Genomic DNA, 17890 nt, shown 5'->3' with positions numbered 1-17890 from the left:
CTTTCAACCAGTACAATCATCAATGCCATCTTAGCTTTTGAGGCCGGATTCTCTTTCTCCGAAACAATCGTGACGCTTCCTTCTCTGTGGGATCATTCCTATACATGACCATTCAAAAATTGAGGAGGAATTTGTTATATGGATAATGTCATCCCGGCAATCCACCATTCCGAACGTTCCTCTCTCCTTCCAGAGGAGATGTTTGGGGTTGGACAATTTCATTATTGGGGTTGGATACTGCCTCCCTAGGCTGAGTGTGAAAGTGGACCGGGACAAACTGACCAAGCTGTCTAGGTTGCTAAAGGATATGGCTAATGCCACCTCTTCCTCACTCCTTTTACTGTCCCACAAACAGGTTGCCCTCTGTACCGTGGCACTTCAGAACTGTACGTCTTTAGATACTCTTCTGGCTTCAAAAGGGGGACCGCACGCTATAGTAACAATAGAATTCTTCACTTACAAACCAAATTCTGATAGCAATATCACAGATATAGCATCACACATTCGCTAGACTGTTATGTGAATATCAATTCAGAGTGCTCAGTATAGTCTTGGTTTACCAATATCGTTGGCTCCTTGGGTACATCAATCCTGCATATTGCCTTGATGATACTCCTGCTATTCCTGAGTGTTAATTGTTTGTGATTATTCCTCAAAGGGCAAAGCATCTGTATTCAAAGGAGAGTGTAACACGAATGCTAAACCTAATGAAAACCACTGGAGAAGTACACTGTCAGGATGTACATGTATGTGTGATATATCTAACTTTAAATCAGTAATTGAGACTAGAGTGATCATCTTGTAGGAGGGAATTATGGTGCAAAATAAAACGCATGCTACTATTAATTGAATTAACTTCCATGTGGTACTTGCAATGCTTGTTTGCCATCTCTAATTATAATGCACAGCCTAAGCCTGCTTAACTCTATGCTGTTGTGTGCATTGTGAAGATTCATTAAGTATTGTCACTTCTGTTAGGCAAGATTGTATGCAGTTCCCTTTGGGTGCACTACAACAACCCTGACCTCCTTGCAATAGGAACCCAACCTTTGTTATAAGTCTGTAGTATACAGGTTTTTAGCGTGATTGAACAACCAGGCTTATCTCAAGAGGGGTCAATGTGAGCTGCAGGGGAGTTGAAGAGATTCACAGGGACAAGTAGTCAAACTCTTACACACAAGCTTTCTTGAATAAACCATTATTAATTTATCAGTCGGAGTAAGCCTTCTTCAGAAGGGGGCAATATAACAGTAACACTCAAATATACTTCACAAAATACACTCTTAATAGCTCTAAATCAGTGAGTACCCTTTTGGGTTGGCCCACAGACACTACACCCTCAGGTGACTTCAATAGCTAGGGTGCTGGGGACATTAATAATCACTGTGGTATTTAGAATAATTTAGGAGTAAGTCAAAGGAAAAGGCTATTAGAACATAGAGACCACAGATATTCTTAAGCAGGCAAATACTTTCAGGTCCCCCAATAAGTCATTCGGTGGAACAGGCTAAGCCAACGTCAATGGGTAAAAGTCTATTTGAGCTGAAGCGCTTCTTTGCAGGTGTTGGAGAGAATTCTCAGAAATGTGCTAATTCCCTCCACCTTAGAGACCCCCCAGCAACTTTGCTGGATTTTGGAGACTTTTGAACTGTTTCCTTTGTTTGTGGAGTCTGGCTAACTCCCTAGGCATCACCCTTTACATTGTCTCATGGAGCACCGTCAGTGCAGTGGCACAGGGAAGTCTTCCAGATTTCCCAAAGGTTTAAATACCTTCTCTGGGATAAACTGTTTCCCAGAGCAGTAAAGTGAAATTGACTTTAAAGTTTGTAACTTTCTACAATCAGCACACCCTATCTTACCATAGGGTGCTGGAGGGGTTACCTAGTATCCCCTTTGTCTAGCTTCACGTGTAACATTTTTGTTACACTTTCCTTGATGAATGGCTGGTGGCAGTGGTTTACTTTTAACTACCATGGTGTGCATTTACTGCGGGCTGCGTTCGCAGCTGCAGTAAAGCACCCAAGGGTGCCATTTTTGTCAAAATTGACCCTTTTTTCGCAATTTCTTTGCCGAAACATAGTTATTTTAGCAGAGGCAGCCGAGGCAGCTTTCTGTTATGAAGAACATGGAGCTCTGGCTTGGCAAGGATATTGTGTTCTTAGCAGGGAAACATTCCTTACTACGTTATCTGTGTTTCGGCTCATGAGCTAAAGGTCAGATAGTTCTGAAGCAGAAAATGCCACTCACCGCGAAGGCGCACCGCTAGGAGAATATAATTCATGTTTAACTGCCTTTTAGAACAGCGCTTGCAAGACAACCCAGCACCTGGACTGCTGATTAGATGCGGCTTCTGCTCGACTTCAAGGACTTATGTATTTCTGCACAGTTTGACATTCCTCTCTGTTAGTATTTCAGCCTTCAAGCCGTGGCCTTGCACGGTGTGCGAGTCTAAAGCATAGAATACCTTTGCAAAGCGTTTTGACAGAAAAGAAAAAAAGCAAATGGCCGACATTTCACGAAATGGACGCACTTTGGTTACATTGACGATTCTTAGATTGGGATGTTTGTCACATGATGCGATTGGCTTCTGGCCAGCATATTATACATATCATTCGACTATAGGGTTGCTTTTCTGGTCTAACAGAAAGAGCCTTCTTGAGATTTACTCTGCGCGCCAAACCGGGTTTGGTCCCTTTGTTCACTTTGCCTTTGGTGGGATTCACAAGTGAAGCCCGCCTCTGGCTCCAGGGTGTCTGTGGTTGGCAGGAAGTGAGGGAGGTGCCCGAAACTCCGTGCTTAGTCTCCTAGGAGACCCAAATGCACTCTTTGGTTATTGGCCGGCTCCTGAACCAAGAACAGAGACATAATCTTTAGTTTAGTACCAAGTGTAAGTGACAGAATTGGGGCTTTTTGGCACGGCAGTGTATTACTTAATTTCGGACATTCTGGCTGACTCCCTAGTTTTTGTTGAAGCAGGGGAACACCTCTTGGAATTAGAGAAAGGCAGGGTTTGCTTTTCATTTCTTTCTTTAATAGAAGTATTTAATTACCACCACTGTCAGTGCCCTACTTCTGCGCCCCTTCCAAAAGGCAACAGCATTATCAAAACTATACTGTACAATTTGAATTCCCAGGTCCCCCTGCAGCGAAATTCACTTCAACAATCAGCTATGTAGTCATTTTGGGGAACCTTTCTTTTAAATTAGTTCCCTTCCTTGTTGGAATCTATGGTTTGGCTGATAGTCAACTGCCATACTTTCCTCACGAACATCTACGTAGCAGGTACAGATTGTATATACCCTCGTTGTAATGTGTATAGTTATCAGCGCTACACTAGATTCCGTCTCATCCAGACACATTTGGGATCTGCAATGAATGATCAATGGATTCCCTGTTGGTCAATGAATGATCAAATTAGCTCCCTTGCTATCCCACAAGGGTCCGTGAACCAGTAGGCCTTGTTAGCCCGAGTACTGCATCTGTTCATTTAAAAAGTGGCATCGGAGGGGGTGCTATTGCACGATGTACTTATCTGGTTGAGTGCCCCAGTCTCTCCGACGGGGCTGACTCATGGGGAAAAAGAAGCTGTCCTGTCAACAGTTTTGCTGCCTTAAGAGCCACAGAAGGCAGGGACACACCTGTGGCATGGGAAAAGCAAATATTTGTAGCAGAGAACCTTGAATTGAGGAGGAAATCGTGGCAGCGAGACAGTGTGGCCAGAAGAAACTGGCAAAGATGGCTGCGCTGTAACCGCCGGAGGGTTACGACCTGGGAGTCAGCAGCTGTTGCAGAAGCACTTATGGAGTGACCATCTTTTTCTGCCTGCTCTGCTGCATATACCGGTGGTGCAGGAGTGAAGGAGAGCCAGGGATTGCCCGAGAGACGTGGCCAGGGTGCTGGAGAAAAAGCACAGGGGGTGGAACCGTCCTTAGACCCAGCAGCGGTGCAGGAGTGCCGGAGTAGCAGTGTCCAAGGAGACGGCGCCTGAGTGAGGAAGGGTCCAGCAGACACTCCAGGGTTGGTGAGCCTACCTCAGCGGCTGGAATCCACACTGCGGGGTGAGAGATGGTGGAGCTGGGAAGCTCCCAGTGATACAGGGCTGGCTGCCAGGAGGGCTTGGCGTGGCCTGTGCAGTAGGGGGTGGAGGGTCTGCAGGGGAATCTGGCCCTCTGGGTGGCGCTCCCCCACCTGTGCATTGGTGAAGTCCTTTAGCATGCACATTCAAAAATGAAGACAACCCGCTAGGATAACAAGGTTTATTTGTACAGAATACAATATTCCAGGCCAGGCAGCTTATATCTGTATGTAGATGACACGCTATTATATATACAAAACTTGGAAGATAACCTGGAGCTGCTGCTGGAAGCCATGGCATTATTTGCAACGGGGATCACAATTAGTATAGACAAATTGGCTCTATTCCCATTAGCAGGATTGCGCAAGTTAGGACGGAAGGCGTTGCCTGTGCTTGCCCTGCAGTGGAAAGAGTACGTTTCGGTATCTGGGAGACAATGTGTATCATGACCTGGCAGAAGAACACAGACACCATACACACCTTGGAGAGTATCAAGCGCTCCATGCAGTTCTGGGCCAAATTACCTCTTTCAATGATGGGGAGGGTGGCATTACTGAAGATGGTGGTATTGCTCAGAATGCTACATCTCTTTATAAATGTTCCATTCTATGTGTCTAGGTGTTTTTCCAAGGCATTGGAGGGTATGAGTAGAAGCTTTTTGTGGCAAAATGGGAGGAATAGATTAGCATTGTCCTCATTGTACAAGCCGCATACAGAGGGTGGTATCAGGGTCCTGCAACGTGAATTATATTACATAGCAGGGCAACTGCAATTTGTGGTAGATTGGCTTGCTGATGATCCTACCTCGGACACATTGATGTTACAGCCTATGGGGCAGCGATATTATCTAAAGGATGTATTGTGGCTCAAGCAACCTTGAGGGGGTGGTTGGACCCAACTGGTGTCTGTAGGGGTGCAAATATGGGACAGGGCCCTGGCGGAGATGGGGCTGATGGACCCAGTTTCTGGGCAGATCCCTTTGGTCTCAATGATGCCATTGTCGGCTCAGGCAAGAATGGGTATATGCACGCACTGGGAAGTTTGCAGTCTGGCCAACTTAGATTTTTTTTTTCAGGGTTGGGCTTTTATTCCTTTTGAGGAATTGACAAAGCAAACTGGTATGCATACGGGGCAATATATGCTACACTGCCCTATTAAAAAGGGGATTGTATGAAGGTGGCCAGCATATAGAGGTATGGGAGAAACATTTAGTAGTAGACACCCTATATGAGATTACTGAAAGGGGACCTACCATAGCTAGAATATATGACCTACTGATTAACGGGCCGCCCCCTCCCCCTAGTGATAAAGAATTAGTGGGAAGCGGATTTAGGGACTACCTTCACGGAAGCGCAATGGGGAAGGATTCTGGAATACCATAAGACGATGTCACAAAATGCGAGGTTGCAGCTCCTGCTGGTGATACATAGAGCGTATATGACCCCAGCAGATCTCTAAGTTCCGAGGAGCGGCACCTCAAGGTTGCCCTAGGTGCAATGCGATGGATGCGCGAAGCCTCCATATGTTTTGGGCATGCTCAGTGGCGGGGCGTTATTGAGGAGAGGTGGCACGTAGCCTTCAGAAAGGGGGGGTGGACCTGGATGCGCTTTCCCGGGTGCGTGTCTACTGGGTTGCTTTTCACACCCCAAATGCAGGGGGACATGTTAGCAAATGAAAGGACCTGGCGTGCATACTGGCTAAATGTAGAATTGCTATGCCTTGGAAATCTGTTAAGGGCCCAAGGGTGGAGGAATGGTGGAGGGACATGTATAGATGGGGGATGGCAGAGACTGCGGCATGGAGAGCGCCGGTGCAGCGGCATCATGAGGGGGAGGGGGTAATAGGGAAGGATTAATGCGATCTCTGTTTACTAAAACAGCCACTGAAGAAAGTGGGGGTTGCAAGCCCAGAGCAAGTTCTAATGGTGGCTCTGAATAAGGAAATGTAAAGTGCCTATAATATTTGGCAGGTGGGGTGGGAGTTGAGAGAAGGGGGGAGCAGGGGGAGGGCTGTAATTAAAGGGAGGCATGTAAATGTTGTTTGAAAATGTTGCATTGATTAGGAGGTGTGAAGTCTGTTTTGTGTTGGTTGAAAATAATCAGCAACGGACTCTGCTGCTCGAAAGCGCTGTAACTAGTGCAATCAAAAACAATGGGTTATAAACTCTTAAGTGCGTCACTCCATATAGTATAAATCTGGGCCACTGATTGGAGGCACCCTACACATGAGGTTGCTCCATAGGGGATGCCAAGCAGTAATTGGCTGGGTCTTCCCCCGTCTGTCTGGATCCACATGGGTCAGCTGGGCAAATCCTTGCGGTGAAGGTTGGGACATGCATAAAACTAAACACGCTGATGGGGTCATTATGAGTTGGGCGGTAAGGGATACTGGGAACTGGTAAGGAGACCGGTGCCGGTAATCCCTTACTGCCCAATTCCGAGGTCCCTTAGTGGGTACCGTAACCACACATCCTTTACGGGTCCCGCTAAGGGACCAGGGCGATAATAACTGGCCCGTTATTAGCGCCTTCCCCATTGAGCCCTATGGGGGCTCAAATGGGAATGGGGGAATGGTTGGTTCAATGGGGATTTAGGGGGTCCTCCAGGGTCGGAATGACCTGGTAAATCCCCATTGAACCGGACTCGGACACGGTATGGGAGGCAGCCATGTTGCTAATAGCACCGTGGCTACCGCCAATCTCGTAAAGAGGGCCTAAGCCTGAATATTAACTCATTGTGGCAGGCACCTGGCTGGGAAATGGTTCCAGGGAGAAAAGACGATAAAATACAGTCGTACTGACCCACACATTCAGGACTTCATTGTTACCGCAGTTCCCGCACTCAAGTTCTCCACCCTGTGGTTGTGATCTTAATTTGTACCTCGTGTTACAAGGGCTATGCGTTGCTGTTAGGAATAAATGCAGTCAAGCAAGCTTAGATCTACTGTGGACATGTGATGGGGACTGAGAGCATGGGGTTGCGTGCTTATTGAAGGATGTGGAGTTGTGGGGATTGAGTCAGTGGTGTGGGGGCTGGCCCTGGCCTGGCCTGGCCTGGCCTGGCTGGGTGGGGGTAAGCGGCCTAAATGGCAGTTTAGTGGAGATGAATGGACGCCTTGTGGATCCTGGTGTTGTCTCACACTCTCGCAAGGCACATTCCTTTAGAAGATACTAAATATTCGCAGCACTGGAGGAATGAGGGGAAGTGGACCTCCGTGGGAACAGAACTCGTGCTGAGTCAGTATGTTGTACAGAAATTAAACCTTGTGACCATGAAAGTGAATGGCTTGGGCCTGCAGCTTGTCCCTTCTAGGCCTAATACAGAATGGAGTCTAGAGCTGTGGATTTCTTAGTGCTCCACATCTACTTTTAGGCGCTGCAGAGCCTCTACAGGTTAGTTGCTTGTGCGGATTACACCCCCATGTACATTATATTACCTCATAAGGTGTTTGCCTTATTTGGAAGCGCCTAGGGGGGAGGAAGGGAGATAGGCTCATTTCCATCCCAACAGTGGAATTCCCCCCCACCTTTTTTTAAATTATTAACTGCCACTTCTCACTGGAGAGGGACAACTGATTGGGGGACAGGGGGAACAGAAGAAGACACAGGACAGCAGTCCAATGGACTGAGAAGACCAAAGGGCACCCATCTGGTGTAGCAGTGGCTTCAGAAAGGCAGTAGAGGGGGCCGGCAGCAGAGAACGGGAGACTGGTCCAGGTGTGATATCTGGTTGCAAACTAAGACCTGCGGTGCCCCAGGGGAAGAAGCCCTGATGGAGAAGGAGGTCGAGCAGGCTGGTAGGCATAGCAGCTTGCTTGCATATGTGAAGCCATGATAAAAGGACAAAGAAAGGCATAGGGGGCACCACGCCCAAAATAGATGCATACACTTTAGTGGTCATGGGCAGCAAGGTGAAACTGGTGTGGACACACTAACGCCCTGAGCAGAAGGGACATCTGATGCTGGCCTCTCCACACACAACATCCTGATGGCTATAAAGGCGGCAACATCAACTGTGGAACATAAAATAGATATGATTGGTTATTTGTAATGCACTTAATACCTAGAGGTGTCTAAGCGCGGACCCGGGGATTGAACCTATGTTGCTTCGTGTCGCCTTGCTTCCAAGGTGAGCACGTTGCCCCCGAGCTATCCTCCCGAGACCCGGTCGGGCTGGATGTGGTACTGCAAAGGCATGATCTGCATAAGATGTCTGGAAGAGTTGGGAAGGCGGAGAAAAGAATGTGACGTTGAGATTGCCACAACTCCATTGCATGAGAAGGTCCAAGCCGTGACTAAGAAAACACATCTGCTTTAAACCCGGATGGATGATGCAGAAGGGCAGGCGAGAAGAAACAATATTAGAGTAAATGGCCTCCCAGAAAGAATAGAAGGTCCCTCCATGGAGTTATACATGGAGGGTTGGATCAAGAGCTGGTTCTGCCCAAGGGGGCTCTCAAACTTCTATCGGAAGGGCACACAGGGTGCCAGGCAGGGCACTTCCACCAGGCAGGCCCCCTAGACAAGTGATAGCATAGCTTCTAAACTACAGGGATTGGGACTTCATCTTGCAAATCGCACTGAGGAATTGCGTGGTGGACATAAATGGGGCAAGAGTTGCCATATTCCATGACTTCACTGAGGCTGGACAATCAGTCGATGCAGTGAGCAAACCACTACGGGTGAAGGAGGTCTCAAGTACACCACTATATTTCCAGCGACACTCAAAGAGTGGTGGGGCCACAGGGTGTGCTGTTCTTCAAGAGCCCCACTGAAGCCTGGGACGGGGCTGAAACAATAATCCATAGTAAAGATGGGAGCTGCGCAGAGAGACTAGAAGACTGCCCTGAGATCCTGGGGGCTCGAGTCCACGAGGAGGCTTGACTACCCCCAAAAGCACCTAACTCTTTGCTGTGAGGAGCTGCTGTATGGGCAAAGGGAACTGGGACAAGATCCTTCCTGATAACTGGTGACCAAGGCTAAGGGGCCCCCTTGCATAGTCTGGCATTCGCTCCCTGTGCTTTGATGGCTGAGCTTTGAATTATATGGGGCAATAGATGCTTCTAGGTGGGGGGGGTACAGGGAGAGGGGATTCATTGGGGAAATGGTTTGATGTTAACGTTGGTTATTCATTGGCAGCACACAATAGCAAGGTCTCCCAGAGTTGCAGGACACTGAAACGAATCATAGTAATTAAGATTCCACACCATGGACACACCAGATCTCAGGGTGCAGGGGTGGGATGAAGTGAGCAAAGAAGAAAACTGAAAGGCCTCACATGGAACGTTAATGGCCTGAATGACAAAATAAAGAGGGGGGGGGGTTAGTGTCACTGGGTATCACTGATAAGGCTCTGTTCTGGCTGACCTCTTTCCTCTCTGATCGACCCTCTAAGGTCCAACTGGGGTCCTTCCTATCATCTATCTTCCTCTCTACCTGTGGTGTTCCCCAGGGGTCTAACCTCTCCCCCTGGCTTTTCAACCAATAACTGGCAACTCTCGGCCACTGCATTGCCATTTTCTGCTCCAATTTCCAGTGCTACGCTGACGACACTCAACTCATTTTCAGGCTGCCCTCAGCCACCTCCTCTCCCTCGCTCATCTCTGATTGCCTAACTGCCATTCAAGATTGGTGTGCTGCCAACTATCTTTGAATGCCAGCAAGACAGAGATCCTCCTCATCGGCACACCTTCACCATCCTTTCCCCTCACTCTCTGGCCAGCCGCCCTTGGCCCTGCTCCTACCCCCACCTGCGAGGCTAAGAACATCGGGGTCATCTTTGACTCCACACTTTCCTTCTCCACCCACATCTCTGATATCTCTAAAAAGTCATACTGCACCTCCTCAGAAGTACTCTGCCTTTCCTCTCCTTCCCCCAGAAACTCATGGTCTCCCAAGCTCTGGTTCTCTCTAGGTTGGACTATTGTAACAGCCTTTTTCTAAATCTACCTGCCTCTACTCTCCGTAATCTGTAACTAATCCAGAACAGGACTGCGAGACTTGGGATCGTATCTCTCCAGCTGTGAAATCTCTCCATTGGCTCAGAGTGGATACAAGGATTAAATTCAAAACCCTCTGCATTGTCCACAAGGCTTTCTGGGGCCTGGGTCCAAAATGCCTTCAGCTATCCCTCCGCAAATACCTCCCCTCTTGAGCCCTTCTCTCCTCTACTTCTAACTAACTCAGGGTCAGTCCATTTTTCCAAAAAACAATCTGGGGGTATATCTGTCTTTGGCTGGGGCCTCCCTCTGGAACAGCCTCCCTGCCACTCTAAAACTTGAGGAGTACCATGTCCGGTTCCGGAAGCACAGCAAGGCCTTCCTCTTTGATTCTGCCTTCGCTTCCCCCGCTCCCCTCCTGATCTGTTCTCTCTTGGCACCGTGCACCTGGCCACCCTCTGTCCTCTGGGCCCAGATACCTGCTCACCCTACTACCCTCCTGCACTGCCTCTGGGCCACCCCTTGCACTGGGGTCTGTATCTGTACCCATACAGTTCCCCGCCCCCTTTTTCTTCCTGCACTTATCAGACCTACTCTGTCTGCTGCACTTGCCGGCTGCAATACCGCTGTTTGTTGCCTTTATAATTTATTATTATTGATCTGTTTCTCCTTTGCTCCGCACTTTTCTACTTCTTCCCCCTTCCAGCATTTTCCCCCTTCCTCTCTCCCATGTACTTGCGCGTTCTTAATGTCACTGGTACTAGTAAGATCGTTGTTTTGTTCTCCCCTGTTCCCCCACCCCTCCCTTGACTTGTCACGCTCTGAAACACCTGTGTACGAGCGCGATAGAAATAAAAGATCAATATCAATACTTGGGAAGACACAGAATAGAAGAATAGACGTAGCCCTACTACAGGAGACACACCTGATGGGCACTTCTGCAGCTTTCTGGGCTGGGGTCAATACACACACATTGAGCATACGGGGTAATACAGGGGCTTGAGGGGGGGTCTATAATAATCAGATGCATCGTCCCCTTTGAACTGAAGGTAGTTAAGAAGGACCCTCAAGGACAGTTTGTGATTTTTGGGGGTGAACTATCGGGATGGGTTGGGGGATGGGGGGGGACAGCATCACAATTGTGATTGTATATATGCCATCACTTCCAAAGGCATAATTCTTGACGGACATACAGGGACTGCTGGCACAACATGGGGCTGATCATATGATGGTGGGCGGTGACTTCAACAATGTCATGTGCAAGGAGCAAGACAGATCTGCGCAGGAGGGTGGGCCTCTATAAACACAAACATGATGATAACCTTGCAAGCTACCTTCATGCAAGGGGCTGAACTGGTAGATGTCCCCTGGGGTTAATTTACACTGACACAAGTGATCGTGTTTTGTGTTTAATCTGGCCCCAACCGATGTATAGGTGCTATCTAGCCCCTCTCTGGACACTGCCATTTTGACATGGCCCTTAGGGAGGATGCCGGAAACATTAATGAAAAGTGAAAAGGGGTTTCTAGAGAGAAGCTGAGCAATTGGAAGTGTAAAGTAGCTCCCCCCTTAAAATCGGAAGTGCCTTCAAATAGAACTGGATGCGTGCATTTGAGAAGTGCTTTGGAAGTGCTATTGGCTGGGTACCTAGTGTCCGATCTTGTGTTGCTGTGACTGCCCCTTGTATACAATAACACTTGAATGAGTAACTAAACGTTTAGGCAGAGTCCACTAGTCTGCGGTTTATAGCTGAGTGAGTTGTGACATAAGAACAGCTAACTGGAACTAGCCTCCACTGGTGTCTCAGACCCTGCTTGCATGATCGGGTTGATCCTACATAACATTAAGGATGGAAGTAAGTGTGCTCGCAAACAATGCGTTGGTGGAAATGCCAGGTGAGAGTGAAAATTGGCTGATGGTGGCAGTGAATAATGACTGTGTTGAACACGAGGAAAGGGGGAGGTGGTGCTGTGGAGCAGCCCAAGATGGCTGCTGCGCCCGGCCCCGCCCCCTATTTCCTGGTCCTCTGGGAACCTGAGCTACATCAAGCCGCGCGGCACCAGGTGCCTGCCTCTGCCCTCGTGTGCCCTGCTGGACTTCCCAGAGTTGCTGGGACTGCACCGTGCGCTGCGGCGGCCTCCCCCTCGGGCACGCTGCGGCGCGGCCGCTCTGCTGCTAGAGCCGCTGCAGAATTCCTGCAGCTTCCCGACTTCGCCCCTGGGCTGGACTCTCCGAAGCTGTGCAGTTCCAGAAATCAGCTGCCGGGGCCGACGCGGGAGCACACCCCTGCTCCTACCCTTGCTTACGGGGCTGGATCACCCACCGCCGACCCACGTGGGCGGGCCAGGCTGTGGCCTACCCACTGCAGCGGATACACGTCCTCCAGGCGTGCGCAAGCGATCGCGCTGATTAGGTGAGGAGCGGGAAGGGCCCGATCTGGGAGCATCGCAGCGGCCCCCCTCCTCCCACTCGGCCAGCTGTTCGGCTCCTCCATGGGGGCCGTGGAAACCCCGCCCCCATACGTATTCTGAGCCACATAACTGGCAGGAGCCCTCTGTCATCCAGCTTTGTCGGCGTGAGGCTCTTGCAGGGCAACGACTGCTTCGCATGTGAGGAGTGGGGGACAATACTTGATGTAAGTGGCCGTGCCTGCCAGCTGTCCACACAAGACTCTATAAAACTACCTTCGCAGGCCGCGCTATCTTGGGGCTGTGGAGTGGTACCATTCAGCTACTGTGTCCCCACCTGCCACATTGGGGGTGCAGACTCCCACCCGCTGACCCCAACATTAAAAGACCGCTCCTTGGTGCTGCCACTGCCTTGCCCAGTCCCACTCGCCTCTCTGCTACACTTTCAGAGGACACTGTCGCCCTCAACATACACCCTGCAGTAAGCGCCCATCCTCCTACTGCGATGGCGGCCGGCCCCTCGGAAAAGGCGTACCCGGGCGAGCTGCACCCAGACAGCGCCTTCCGACCATATATAGGAATACTATTGTGCACTACGACCACCACTTGCTGCTGCCTGTCGGCACCTCCCTTCCCCCATCTGACTGCAGGGGCGGCCCTGCGCCCGCTACCCAACTGTGCCCGCCGTGCCAGGGCTGCTCCTGGAGGCTGGTCTCCTGCCTACCACTGAGGTGGTGCCCATGGTCCTCTGGCACCCTGGTCCATTGTCTGCCTTCTGCCTTCTCTCGTTGCATGCTCTGCTGCCCCCTCACCAACACTGGATCGGAGCCAATACTGCCGAGTAAATCCAAGGTGGCCTCTGGGAGGGGAGCCATGGATAGATTCGGCAAGTCGGTTCCGAGAGCTGAGACGGCACACACATCATCCCTGCAGGAAGACCCCGAGAATGATGTTCCCCCCCGAGGCAAGGACCCCCGATCTGACTACACTCATGGAGTCCATGGCCAAGAATTTCGCCTCCTTCCACGAGAAATTAGATGACATTAATGCAAATGTTGCCTCTTTAAAAACCCGTGCGGATCAGGCGGGCACCAGAATTACTGAAGCTGAAAGCAGGATATCCACTACCGAGGATGAGATCCATGTGCTACAGAACACTGTCGCCTCCTTGTCACGTGACATGAAGAGTGTCAGAGCCAAGTGTGATGACCTCGAATCGCGCTCTCGTAGAAACAACTTACGTATAATTGGGGTCCCGGAAGAACGCTCTTAAGGGGCGTATGGAGGACGCTGACGAGGCCCTACTTAAGGATGTACTAGGCAACCCGACTCTCTCTCCGTACTTCACTGTTGAGCGTGCACACAGAGCCCTATCACCGCGCCCCAGGCCGGGGGACATCCCAAGGCCCATCATCGCCAGGATTCTCAATTACCGGGACAGGGACCTCATCCTCCGCCTTGCACGTGAAAAGGGAGACCTCCGCCTCCAGTCCCACACCATCAGGATTTTCCCGGACTTTTCAATAGCGGTACAGCAAGAACGGCGCCAATTCCTCTGGGTCAAGAAACTGCTTAGAGAGCGTGGAGTCCCATACGCCTTATTGTTCCCGGCCCGCCTCAAAATTACCCACAATGGCAAACTGTACTTCACTGTCCCGGATGAAGCGGTGAGGTTCATCGAGGTGCACATACCACTTACAATCCGGCAGCTGACCGCGCCAATGAGGACTAACTAAATGCAACTCAGCCTGACGAGGCCCGTCTTGGCATATAATCCTTCTGTCACATGCGACGATGGCAAGAATCTACCAACAACCATGTGAACTGGGGCCCCTCGACATACTCCCGCATCGCAGCACGACTCCCGCGCTGGGGTCCTTGAACTACCATCAACACATGGCATTTCAAGTCCTTGGCCCTACAGGACATCGTGTTCAGGGCCGACATTCTTTCCGACATCCAGTCCTATTTTGAGCTTAATACACCCTAGTCCACCCCCTTTGGGGTCCGCTGGGAGGCCTTCAAAGTTTTCATCAGGGGAATGTCTATATCTAGGGAGGCGGGAGTCCTTCAAGCTATAAGGACGGCCCTCGCCCGCTCCAAAGCCAAATTGCGCGAGCTGGAAAGTGCTCATCCTACATCCGTTGACCCGGCCACCCTTTCCCTGATTAACAAAGAACTCCAATTCTTCAATGAGCAGGCCACCAGGGAAGTCCAATATTTCAGCTGTCCACAGGCAGCTCGTAAATATGGAGAGGGGGACAGACCCGGTAGGACACTGGCGGCATTGGCCAGGGGAGAGCGGGGCCAGTCACAGATTACTTGCGTCAAGGACAGCCTTGGGTCGCAACGGTGGTCTGACCAACAAATCCTGGAAGTCTTCACGGACTTCTACTCCAGGCTGTACTCCCAACCCCCCCCCCCCGAGTACAGTGAGTCCCATATGCGTGAACTCCTCGAGCAGATCCCCACAACTATCGTCTCCCCCTCCACTAGAGACCTATTGGACTCCCCTATCCTGCTGTATGAAATAGTCGAGGTGATATCCAAACTCCCCAAAGGTAAAGCACCTGGCCCTGACGGGTTGACAGCAGAGTTCTATCAGGAGCATGTGGCCATCCTGCCCCCCAGGCTTCTTGAAGTTTTGGGACGAATCACTCCGGCTGGGCACCCTTCCCCCAACACTGTGTGAGGCTGTCATTACGGTCTTGCTCAAACCAGATAAACCTGCTGATGAGTGCGGATCGTATAGGCCCCTCTCGCTAATGAATTTGGACACCAAGATCTATGCCAAAGTGATTGCCAACCGCTTTCTCCCGATCATGTCGTACATGGTCCACGACGATCAATCAGGCTTTGTACCTGGGCGATCAACTTCACACAACATTAGAAGGCTGCTTAATGTAATGTCGCGCATCGACCAAGGTGCGAGCGCAGTGGCGGTCACGCTGGATGCCCAGAAGGTGTTCGACATGGTGTTCTGGAAGTATGTCTGGTTGGTGCTGGAAACTATGGGCATAGGGCCTAATATGATCTCATATATTAAGGTGTTGTATACTTCCCCGGTGGCCAGTGTTCGAGTTAACTCCCAGACATCCGGATTGTTCCCTCTCTTCAAAGGCACCCGACAGGGATATGCCCATTTTCTCCGATCCTGTTTGCCTTGGCGATAGAGCCAGTGGCCGACTACGTCAGGGAGCGACACGCGCACAAAGGAATACGGCTGACAGGTTCCCCTGAGATCGTTTCGCTCTACGCGGATGATGTGCTACTCTTCATAAGAGACCCTGCGGTTCATCTAGACCCAGTCCTACGCGATATCACCCGGATAGGCACGTTCTCCGGGTTTACTATAAACTATACGAAATCTGAGATCCTCCCCCTCACTACCTCCACGCTACAACCCCCCCACTGAGTATCCGCTCCGTTGGTCCCCGCAAGGGATCAGGTACTTGGGAGTCCAGGTGTCCTTGACCAGGGACTCGCTACTAGCAGACAACTACCAGGCTGTGGCAGAGCAGGCTGAGGCCAAAATTATGCGATGGTGCACCCTTCCACTATCACTGGCTGGAAGACTCTCTTTGGTGAAGATGATCCTGCTCCCCAAGTTGTTATACATATTTGGTAATGTCCCCGTCTGGCCGAGTAGGAGATACTTCACAAACCTGCACAGGCTGTTTGCTCAGTTTTTATGGCACTCCGGTGCGGTGCGTAAGACGTGGTCGGACATGTCGCTACCCTACAATAAAGGGGGCTTTACCGCCCCGGACTTGCTGCGATATTGGATTGCATCGCAGGCACAGTTCGCATCCTATTGGTACCCTGGGCCCCCCATCCCGCCTTCATGTCAAACTAAGTCCTAGCAGCGGCAGATACCAATGTAATGACCCTGATTCTGAACCGGCAGTATGAGCCGGATTCGTCCATTGACCTGGTCCAGGCCACGGTGCAGGCTTGGGGCCAGATGTTCAAGACCTGTGATGAACTATACCCGTACTACAAGTGGCTCCCCGTCTGGAACTTCCCTGGGTTAGAGCCCACACATGACACCGCCCTGGCGCGGCATTGGGAGGCCCTGGGATACCGCGCCCTCATTGATTTCTATCCAGAGGGGCAGTTTATAGCACCACAGACGTGGAGACCAGGCCACTCGGGTTCCGTCCTGGAACTCCTGCAGTTCTACAGACTCCGCGCTGCGTTCCGGAATGCATGGCCTGACTTCCCCAATGAGCCCCAGGACTCCCCCGGGATTGCCTATATCGCCAACTCGGGCGGCGCCCGAGGGGTGGTCTCTTCATTATACAAACTCCTACTGACCACTGCCTCCCCCCCCGGCCGTCCAGGGCTCGGGATGACTGGGCTTCCGAGCTGGGGCTGGAACTCACTGACAGTGGGAAAAGATGTGCTCTCATACCAACAGGGTGTCCCTGAATTTCCGCTACCGCACCATACAATATAAACTGCTTAACAGGCTATACTACACTCCGCATAGAGTCTCAAGGTTTGCACGCTCGGATCCTCAGCCTTGCCCTCGCTGCGGCGCGGGGGAGGCCGACCATTTACATATGTTTTGGGATTGCCCGGAACTGGCCACGTTCTGGAGTAAGATCATAGAAAAGCTGTCTGTGATTACTGATTCTGTTGTTGAACCTGACCCTATGGGGGTTCTGTTCGGGGTGTGGCAGCTCGGGGAGCTAAGGACGTAGTGAAGTTCCTGAACGTGAGTTGTGTGGTGGCCAAGAAATGTGTCTTGCAGAACTGGAGGAGCCCTACTCCCCCTTCATTCCAGAAATGGTTAAATTTACTCACGTAGTCCCGAAATTGTGAGGAGGAGTTCCTAGGTATGCTCCCAGTCCGCTCTCGTCCCCAGAACATTTGGTTCTCCTTCAGCAGCTACCTGAATGGCTTAAATGACATTTCCTCGGTGGACGAGTCCTCCCAGTCCTCTCCAGTAACGTGTTGAGAATTGTTTGCTCCATGATGTGTCTCCACTCAATTATTGTAGTCCTACTGTTGATTGTATGCCTCCGTATCCATCTATAAATGTACCATATTTGTCTTTATTGCTCCGATGTATGTGTGTGCTACATGCCTCTGTCAACAAAAATAAAAGTTTAAAAAAAAAAAGAACACGAGGAAAGCTTGTAATGTGGTGAAAATGTTGCAAAAAAGAGGTATTAATAATATTAGGCACTAAGCCCCCACTGCTGTTGTCCACGGGGCGTGCCCATCCATGAAGGGCAGGTAGAACATGCCCACCTAAGACAATCAGTAGGCCGAAAAAGTGGCAAAAATGACCAACTACTTTGCCAAAGTGGGTGCTCGCAATGGAATGAATTCCATTGATGAGGAGTGGGCTGTGCAAGAGATTGTGTCCGACCTGAATGCATCTCTACCCTGCCTGGGCCTGAAACTTATTGAAAGGGTAATATGTCCCCCAGTACTACCTGACAATAAAGTAAATAACATA

The 17890-nt window shown here is 50.5% G+C and overlaps 1 protein-coding gene across 10 annotated transcripts in view; it reads left to right on the top strand.

Annotated features, from left to right (window-relative positions):
- The window catches only part of TLN2 (talin 2), a 7472684-nt gene that overhangs the window by 35110 nt on the left and 7419684 nt on the right, over window positions 1–17890 (top strand). Inside the window, exon 1 of one of the 10 annotated variants that reach the window (XM_069624481.1) lies at window positions 704–746. The exons of the other annotated variants lie outside the window; for them this stretch is intronic. The gene's annotated coding sequence lies outside the window, so the exon portion shown is untranslated. Of the gene's footprint in view, window positions 1–703; window positions 747–17890 lie in introns of those variants that run through there. 10 annotated transcript variants of the gene reach the window in all.

This window comes from Ambystoma mexicanum, chromosome 11, assembly GCF_040938575.1.
Source record: "Ambystoma mexicanum isolate Mex_15411 chromosome 11, UKY_AmexF1_1, whole genome shotgun sequence".
In the NCBI taxonomy this organism is placed as follows: Eukaryota; Metazoa; Chordata; class Amphibia; order Caudata; family Ambystomatidae; genus Ambystoma; species Ambystoma mexicanum.
This window is presented reverse-complemented; position numbering and strand designations above follow the sequence as displayed.